This window comes from Pinus tabuliformis, chromosome 5_2 (assembly GCF_031772625.1).
Source record: "Pinus tabuliformis cultivar Carrire ecotype Pingquan chromosome 5_2, CPIR1, whole genome shotgun sequence".
Lineage (NCBI taxonomy): Eukaryota > Viridiplantae > Streptophyta > Pinopsida > Pinales > Pinaceae > Pinus > Pinus tabuliformis.
In genome coordinates this window covers 568,400,950-568,408,452 of record NC_142306.1, presented here as the reverse complement: position 1 = coordinate 568,408,452, position 7,503 = coordinate 568,400,950, and positions in this window count along the sequence as shown.

Genomic DNA, 7,503 nt, shown 5'->3' with positions numbered 1-7,503 from the left:
CGTGGCATAGAGTGCCTCCATGCGTTCCTCTAGTTTATGCTTCTCCTGAAAAATATTACCAAATTCCTTTTGATTCCAATGTTTGATTCAAAGTTTTAATTTCTTTAAATTGAGCTTAAAGTTATGCATCTAATTGTTGCCTTGCACCAAAATCTCTTGCCATTGTTGAAAATGGCAACAAGAAATGCTAAAAATAGCACTGCTATAAATAACAGTTTAGGTACCAGTTCTAGACTAAGAAACAAGGAATGAAAAACGGAAGTGCTAAAAATAGCATTTCTATTTTTAGCAGTTTGGGATAGATTCTATTTTACTTAGTCCCTGAACTAAAATAGTGAATTAAAATTCGAATTTAATCTTAGCAGTTGTTTGTAAATAATTAATTAATTCATCTTGCATTAATTAGTTGTAGAAAATCAAACATGAAGTCTATGTGAAAACATGCAACAGTTTCTCCTTTGATTGAGGAATTTATCCATCAGTTAAATAGATAAGCATGAGTTGTAATATTGAATTGTAATTAGTTGGCTCAGTTAACTGAGTCAAGTCCAGTTAGATTAGTTCAAACAGTTTGTTGAATTAATTGTGAGTTTAGTTAGATAATGCTTGCACGTATGTAATTGTTGCACTTCAGATAATTGAATATTCTCTCATAAATAACTCATGCATGTTAGTTCAGTCAGAGACCCATTTGATATCAGAGGAGGGACAGTGTACTATCATTTGGATGGATTTTTCTTATAAAGGAAACTCATCTATGCAGAAGGATTCATCTCCTTCAGGTTTGTGCAGTTATTTCAGAGGTCAGAGCAGTGTGTGAGGGAATATTACATAGAGGTGGCAACTTGAGGACCCAGGAGAAACTGTGCAAGGAAATAGGAGGCTTGAAGGGTAGAGGAGAATGTTTTTGAGAAGCCTTTGATTGTCTATGAGTAGCAGATGGATTTTACTAAGAGTAGGATAGCTTGTGAGCTAATTCTTTGTGTAATACGCACATATTTCCACTTGCATGATAATACAGAGAACAGGGTTTTTAGATGAGGCTTTCCCTAGAGTATTCTTCTGTGTTTCATGTGTATGATTTCTTATTCTCTGTTATATGTGTTCTGATTGATCTAGCTCAAATTGATTAAGTTTCTGCAAAGTTAGATTGTAGAAGTCGATCTAGTATTTTGCTTTATTATATTGCATTATCAGGTGATCTACAGTGGGAATTTCTCAATGGTATCAGAGCTAGCTAATTTGTAGAAAAATTCTACATGGTATCGGAGCTAGCTGATTTGTAGAAAAATTCTACATGGTATCAAAGAAAAGGTGATCAAGGTGAAGAACAATATACAAGAAGGAGAAGGAGAAGTTTGTTTCATGAATATAGAAATCGAGTTCTTATCACGTCTCTATTTCACCTATGGCGTTCAGTGGTTTAAGACTCGAGTATGCCCTTTATGGAAGCTTGAATTATATAGCCTAGAAGGATCACATGGAGGTAGTATTAGAGGATAACAGTCTAAAGGACTTCATTGATCAAGAAATCCCCAAGCTGATTGATGCTACTCAACTGGTGGAATGGAAGAAATGTGTGGCTAGAGCAAGGATAATCCTCCTGGACGGAGTTCGAGACCACATTGTCTCAAGCCTCCATGGGAAGGAGACAAAGTTTTCAATTTGGAAAACATTGAAATATCTATATCAGAATAGCAGCAATCAGAGGAAGTTGGTGCTGAAAGACAAGCTTCAGAAAATCAAGTGTGAAAAGGGCGACACGATCTCTACGTATCTGAACAAGCTTACCACATGCAGGAATGAGCTTGGAAGTGTAGGGATCGCAACAACTGATGATGACATGTTGAGTCTTGCACTCCTCCGTCTTCCTAAGAGTTGACATAGCTACCAGGACTCGGTTAATGGAAGAGAGAAACTACCAGATTGGGAACGACTTTGGTTGGATCTAATGCAGGAGAAATTAAGAAGAAGCACCAGAGATGGATCCTCATCGAAGAAAGATGATGAGGAAAATCTATCCTTAACAAGTAAGGCAAAGAAAGGGAAGGAGAAGGATTCTCATCCCAACTCAAGTTCTTCCCATGGTGGGAAGAAGTTTGACAAATCGAAAGTGTGATACTTTCGTTGTCATGAGGTGGGCCATTTTGCTACAAATTGTCCACTGAGGAAATCCAAGAAGGCATCTGTGGAAGGATCAGAAGGTAAGGCACTGGCCTCACAGTTTGAGTTGGATTTCACATTGTCCGCATGCATGGTTTCATCCATGGTAGGAAATGGTTGGTTTCTTGACAGTGGAGCTTCTTTCCACATGACTGGCGATAAGAGTTTGTTCGGTACTTTGGAGGAGAAAGATCTCTAGATACTTATAGCGATGGTAATGATGAAAAGTATAGTGTCTCAGGTGTAGGCATGATTATTTTTTAGAGGGAGCATGGAGCTTGCATTACCTTGACCAATGTCAAGTATGTGCCAGGACTGAAGAAAAATTTGGTGTCGATTGCGACGCTGGAAGACAGAGGCTATGATGTAGTCTTCAGTAAGGGAAAAGTTTTCCTTAGACACATCATCACTAGACAGGTGAAGCAGATCGGTTCACGGGTCAAGAACCTGTATGCTCTTGAGGTTCAAGATGCATTCAAAGCCTTGAGGAGAAAGGCAACTAATGGAGACTTGGTGGTTCAGAGGGAGAGTACATTACCTCTCAACATGCAGCGCAAGAAGAAGTCTTATATAATTGTGAAGGAGACACAATTGATGAAGTAGCTTCAGGAGGTTGTGGAGTAGCCACAATTGGGGAAGCCAAGAGGAGACCGAGTGGAGGCATCCATTCATGTAGAGACCTCGAGTAGGGGAAAATTTCGAGCCAAGTGGGAAGAGGGAGCACATGCATCATTACCTCCATGTAGGAGGTGGGGCGATGTGGAGTGACAGTCCCAAGAAGGCTGGAATAGGGACAGGATCATTGAGGTACCCAACCTTTTTTATTACACCTTGCTACGGGAGCCTCGACAAGGAGTAGTAGGACTGGCTGAGTGGGTAGAGATAGATGTAGATGGAGTGGCAAAAAGAGCTATAGTGCAGGAATCCCAAGACAGTGTAGAGCTAGCAAGTTGCAACAATGTGAGAGGCACAGGAGTGTTTCACCAGTGCAGGATGGCACAGAGAGGTGTGCAATGGTGCAAGATGCATGGAGTGTTGCAGCAACTCAGAGGTCATACAGGGAGCACTTGTCAGTGGCAGAGGGAGCTTGAGCATCATAGTATGTTTCTAGCCCAACAGGGAGATCAGTTGGGAGTTTTATTGTTTCTAGAGTTGCCAGAGCAACCACACTCAGTAGAAGTGTTGCATGCAGAACAAACCAAAGGTTTAGGACCGGGTTCGAGTTAAAACCTTTCTTGTTGAGAGGGAGCGTTGAAAATGGCAACAAGAAATGCTAAAAATAGCACTGTTATAAATAGCAGTTCAGGTACTAGTGTTGGACTAAGAAACAAGGAATGAAAAATGGAAGTGCTAAAAATAGCATTGCTATTTTTAGTAGTTCAGGATAGATTCTTATTTTTAGTTATTCCCTGAACTAAAATAGTGAAGTAAAATTTGAATTTGATCTTAGCACTTGTTTGTAAAATAGTTAATTAATTCATCTTGAGTTAATTAGTTGTATAAAATCAAACATGAAGTCTATGTGAAGATATGCAATAGTTTCTCCATTGATTGAGGAATTTATCCATCAGTTAAAGAGATAAGGATGAGTTGTAATATTGAGTTTTAATTAGTTGGCTCAATTAACTGAGTCAAGTCCAGTTAGATTAGTTCAAACAGTTTGTTGAATTAATTGTGAGTTCAGTTAGTTAATGCTTGCTTGTATGTAACTGCTGCACTCAGATAACTGAATATTCTCTCATAAATAACTCATGCATGTCAGTTCAGTCAAAGACCCAGTTGAGATCAGAGGAGGGACAGTGTACTATCAGTTGGATGGATTTTTCCTATAAAGGAAACTCATCTATGCAAAAGGATTCATCTCCTTCAGGTTTGTGCAGTTATTTCAGAGGTCAGAGTAATGTGTGAGGGATTATTACACACATGTGGTAGCTTGATGACCCAGTTGAAACTGCACAAGGAAATAGGAGGCTTGGAGGGCAGAGGAGAAGGTTTGTGAGAATCCTTTGACTGTCTATGAGCATCAGAGGGATTTTACTGAGAGCAGGATAGCTTGTGAGCTAATGCTTTGTGTAATCCAGACATATTTCCACGTGTATGATAATACAGAGATCGAGGTTTTTAGCTGAGGCTTTCCCCAGATTATTCTTCTATGTTTCATGTGTATGATTTCGTCTTCTCTATTATATGTGTTCTAAATGATCTAGCTCAAATTGATTAAGCTTCCATAAAGTTTGATTGTAGAAGTAGATCTAGTATATTGCTTTATCAAGTGATCTACAGTGGGAATTTCTACATGGTATCAGAGCTAGCTGATATGTAGAAAAATTCTACATGGTATCGAAGCTAGCTGATTTGTGGAAAATTTCTACAGCCACCATGTTTCTGGCAAAAATAGTGTTGCTATTTGATCTGCTAGTCCCACTAAGACGAGTAGCTATCTTAGAAACAAACAATTCAAAGTAACTTGTGTTTTCCTTTATGGATGATAGATAATATAGAAGCAGAGAGCACCAACCTTAATCTTTCGCTTGGCTCCTTGCTTGTTTCCTGTCTCCTTTGATGGAGCTTGCCACTCCTTTCTCACTTGTCCCGCTTCAAAGAGCACCTATAGAGGCAAAGCAACAAAATACCATCAAAGCATAGAGATCTATAATACCATAAACAATGCAAAATCAGAAGTACATTAACCATACATTTGCATACACAAATACAAGATTCACAAGTACACAAGTATATGGAGGAAAACTCAAATAACTTTATTGATAGTAGAAGTAGAAGAGAGGATTACAACCCAGTTGTTTGATCCAGCATCATCCTCCTAGCATGAAAGCCCTCTTCACCTCATGAAAAGCAAGATCACGCAACAATGCAATGTCTCAAAGAGAAACCAACAACACTTCCTTACAAAATACAAAATTCCAGCCTCTGGATCTCTAGGATGAGGGATCCATTTATAGATATTTGCAGAGGGGTGAGTCAGCTTTTGGATTTTTGATTAGTGTCATTTCACTAATAGTTCTTGGTTCCACTTGGAGATTTCATGATCTCTTACTCATCCCTGGGCGAATTCAGAGAGGCAAGTGTCATATGAGAAGTTTCTAGATGATTCTCTAGGTTTCCACTTAGTAAACTGTCTCTGCCATTTGTCTACTCTCGCCCATCACACTCTACAGAAGGCTCTTTTAGTATGCATCACACCTAGTCAGTGTTACAGTCAGTATGCATCACACCCTTAACACTGAGCAGTATGTATGGTCCAGTTTTGACCAGTTCTGGGTGGTTTTTCAGGGAGAACTTCTGGGAAATGATGTAATCAGTTGACCTTGATCTTTTAGGGTGTGGAAAAACACTTTTAGGGGTTTAAGAGCCCTTGGTTTATTGACATATGTGATTGGGTTTGCAATGCCCAAATATGTCTATAACAGTTGCCCCCTAAAGCATGAGATCGTAAATCTTCTGATGTCGGGTGAAATGCTTTATCATGAGGATCCGAGGTTTTTCGAACTGGAAGGTGACCTGTAATAAGATACAATACAATACATTATCTTCATATGATTTTCATGATCTAGCTGAGGCGGGCATTCCCATGCTCAACTTTATAAATTCGTTTTCATGTACATAGGACAAACAATCGTCTATTGTTGCAGACTGGTGATTCTTGTAGAGCCATCATCCCTTAGCTTCGATGATCATCTATGCATCTATGGATTATACTTGATGTCTTTATTTTCCTGAATATATCGCAGCCCGGATGGATGAAACTAGATCTAGGGTCTTCAAACTCGTTCAATCTTCACCCGATGTACAAGTCGATCCATGTGAAAATATTTTCTGAAGTCAAACATGGAAAGACATCGTCTGATTACCAGCCAATGATGTAAGCTATTAACAGGCGGGAGAGGAATCATCGATAATGATAATGACCCTCAAGGTACTACGGTACAATTTACATGGTGTGAATATATGAGTCGATGTCGAACATCATGCAACATCTTTCGATCAAAGGCCATTGATGTAAACCTATCGCTGGAAGTGAGAAACTTGCCATTGAGGCATGCAAGCTTCAAAGTACTGAAAGGGTTGTTCCTAAGTCAACTTCTTGGATAATGAGCTGATTTTGACAAGAAGTGACCCATTGTAGGAGGGCCTTAATGAATCCCACATCTACGACATGAAATAAAGAAAATGATTTTGTGGAGGTGAAAACAATCTGATGATAAAAGGTTCAGGAATGGCAGTCATGAAAAATGGAGAGTGAAGGTATTATAGTGGATGAGGCATTATCTGGGTTGGTGAATTCTCTGAGCGACTTCTCTTGAACATATCGGCGACACTGTGATGGATAGGTAGCGTTAACCCCATGGATGGTACGGAGGACCAATGGTGATGGTGAACGGAATAACCCAACCTGACTCAATCATGGTGATGGAGTGAAAGTGTAATGTTCAAGAGTGAAGTGCTACCAATAAAGTTCTTCAAGTTTTCTTCCCTTTTTCCCCAGTCATTGCTGACCAGTACCTCTTTATTTTTGTCAATCTTGAGGAGGATAACATATGCTTGTTCTATAATTTTCCCTTCGGGCAAGCCTATCGCTATGTTTTAGTGAGCCTAGCGACAGTGAAACTCACTCTTGTCCGGATGGACAAGTTTGTCGCTATTGTTTTAACGAGTTTAATGACAAAGATAACTTGGTCCTTTGAATATTTAGAGAGTTTGAAAAGAGACAGAAAGGAAACTCCAGTAGTCCTTTTTCGTGGTATAATCCCTTAAGTCCGAAAAGGTATAAAATAATATGAAAGGGATTACTTTTCGATAGTTTTAACGAGCCGAAAACGACAAGCGCTCAATATTTTTATGTAATGATCCCTCAGGTCCAAAAATATTAAAATGTAGAGGAGGGATGGCACTTCCCTTTACTTTAACGAGCTAGAAAGGCCAGTGGCTCGGCAATCTTTTCATATTTTACGAGTCTAAAAAGAGCTTAAAAGAGACTCGTTTTTGAGGAATGAATGATGTATCTGGGTAGCAACTGGTTCCAGGTAAGTTTGGAACTTTCTCAAACACAGCAGTGTAACGAGGGAAGCTAATAGAATCACTCATCGCAGATGTTCCTCAAAAGGGTAAACAATCAAGTGGAGGCGTATGATTGGCTAAAAGAGTGGAGGTGATGGTAAGAACACGACCAAGGTTCAAAAAGTTGATAGCAATGCAATCACAAAGGTTATTTACCGAGGGTGGATTCATTTTTTAATGAGCTTGAATCTTTAGAAATTATGCTCAGTGGCGGGTTTATTTTTTAACAAGCTTGAACCCTGCGGTAACATTGCTTATGATAAT